Below are 2,741 nucleotides of genomic sequence, written 5' to 3' on the forward strand. Positions count from 1 at the left end.
TTATCAATTTCTAAAATTGTTGATATGCATTGTTTGGGATCTCACTGAGCATTTTCAGAAGTACCAATCTGAATCCTCTATCATTTAAGTTACATGTTTCTATGTTTTTCACATTCTTGATGAACTGCCTTATCACTTTAGTTGTTTATTATGTTTAATAAATTATATCTCCTCCTGGGCATTAATGGAAGTGTATTCTGCTTTTTTTCCAGAAAGAAGATTTATTATATAAAATTTTCTTTTGAGACTATTGCAAAGAAGGCATTTTTCTTATGGTTTCCAGTTGGTGGCATCTAAACTTCTTAGATACCCACTTTATATAACATCTTAATAATGCCTTTTTTTCTTATAGATAATCAATCACGCTTGCTACCCTCAGTCTTCATCCCTGTCAGTGTTAGTGATAGTTTCAGTAGCATTTGCTTAGGTTCCCCTGGGGCTCCACGGTGTTTGGTCTCGATATGGTGGGAGGGGCTCTCTGTGTTGGAGGATGGGGGCTGTGTCTTAGCCTCATGTTTTGTAACTATGGCTTGTAATAGTCAAGTGTTGTTTCTCTGTTGAACCCGCTTCTCTGCTGTCCCCAATTCTCTGCTTTCTACACTAATGCCTGGCCACTGCCATGGGCCACATTGAACTCACAGATCTCCTAGGCACCATTTTTCAGGGAACCCGCCACACATTCTCACCTCCCACTCCTCCTGCAGGAAGCGCCGACTGTGAGAGGAAGCTCATTTGTTTCTCCAAGTCTACCGCCTGACTCTCAGGGTTTTAACCTGTGGTAACTCTTAAGCATAGATCCATTTCACAGATGGGCTTTTGTGCAGTTTGGGTGTTTTTTTGTTGTTGAGTTTTAGATGTTCTGCTTATTGTTGTTTAAAGGGGAGAGATCTGGGTATGTCTCTCACTCCACCATGTTTCTGACGTCCTGACTATATATTCCTTATGCAATACTTTACATACTCATAACTATTTTGTAACAACTAATTTGTACTTTTTATCCTTTTCCTTTTTACCCATCCCCCAATGCTGCTCCCATCTGGAAACCCTCAAAATGTTCTCTGTATCTATGAGTTTGTTTCTGTTTGGTATTTTCATTTATTTCGATCCTTACATTCCACATATAAGTGAAATCATGTCGCATTTGTCTTTCTCTGTCCAACTGACTCCACTCCACACAATAACTTCTACATCCATTCATGTTGTTGCAGATGGCAAGGTTTCATTCTTCTTTATGGCTGACTGATATTCCATTGCATATATATATACCACTGCATCTTTATCCATTCATTTATTTTTTTATTTTTTGTTAATTTTAATTAGTTTCAAGTATACAGTACATTAGTTAGACATCTATATAGTTAGTAAAATGATCCCCCCCAATTGCTCCCTCCCTCCCCTGACCCTCCACCTAGCCAATGTATTAATGCTAATTGCATTCCCTATGCTTTGCTCTCCATCCCTGTAACCATCCATAAGCTACTAATTTATACTTCTTTAACCCTTCACTCCATTCTCCCAGCCCCGCAGTCCTCTCTCCCCTCTCTCTGTCCATCACCAAATTGTCCACTCTATTTGTGAGTCTGTTTTTGATTAGTTCGTACTTTTTATTCCTTAGATTCCACATATAAGTGAAATCATATAGTGTTTATCTTTCTCTATCTGACTTAAATATCTTCTAAGTCCATCAAAGCAATATCTTTTTCTATCCCCTTCCATTTTATATGTAGGGGTCTTGTTTTCTTATTCTTTCAGCCACTCTATCTTTTGGTTGGAGCACTTCATTCTTTTCCATTTAAGGTACTTATTGATAGGAACGTAGTTTCTATGAGTTGTAATTTAAAGATATGTTTACCCATTTCCTTTGATATGAACATGCAGTGAGGAAGGGAAAGTGGAAGAGCCTGTAGTGTGAAAGGCCTGATGGCAGTTCCCAGCCTTTACCCACAAGTTCCCTATGGTTTCAGCCACAGAGAATGAATGACTTTATTTGCATAGGGTAGAACTTAAAGACTCTGTATTTTCTGTTACTTTTTTCAAAGGTGTGGGAAAGGGTTCTCAGCAAATGCAGCAGAAATCTTTTTTAGTTTTGCAGGTGTCCTCCTCGCCTGGGTGCAGAGCTGATCAGCATATTGCAGTCTCTGAATGTAGTTTGATTTAACATTTTCATTCTCCTGCCTCTTTCCTACATGTGGTTCACCTTGTTTGGGATTCTCTGTGCTTCCTGATCTTGTATGTCTATTTACTTAGCCAAATTAGGAATTTTTTCTGTCCTTATTTCTTTAATTCGATTATCAATTTCTTGCACGCGCGCATGCTTGCGTGCGCGCTGTCTCTCTCTCTCTCTCTCTCTCTCTCTCTCTCTCTCTCTCTCTCTCTCTCTCTCTCTCTCTCCCTTCCTCTCTCTTCTCCTTCAAATACCCCATGAAGCAAATGTTGGTACGCTTGATGTTATCTCAGAAGCCACTTGAACTTTCCTCATTCTTTGTTTGTTTGTTTGTTTGTTTTTTTGTTTTTTGTTTTTTGGTTTTTTTGCTGTTCTAATTGGGTGTTTTCTGCTACCTTATCTTCTGAATTGTTGTTTCAAATGTTTCAGTTCTCTGCTTCATCCAATCTACTGTTGATTCCCCCTAATGAATCTTTTATTTAAGTTGTATTCTTCACTTCTCACTGGTTCTTTTTTGTTTTCTATCTCTATTTTTATGTTTCCTATCTCTTGTTAAAGTTCTCACTGAACTTATTGA

The sequence above is a fragment of the Pteropus vampyrus genome, unplaced genomic scaffold (genome assembly GCF_000151845.1).
Source record: "Pteropus vampyrus isolate Shadow unplaced genomic scaffold, Pvam_2.0 Scaffold507, whole genome shotgun sequence".
Classification (NCBI taxonomy): domain Eukaryota; kingdom Metazoa; phylum Chordata; class Mammalia; order Chiroptera; family Pteropodidae; genus Pteropus; species Pteropus vampyrus.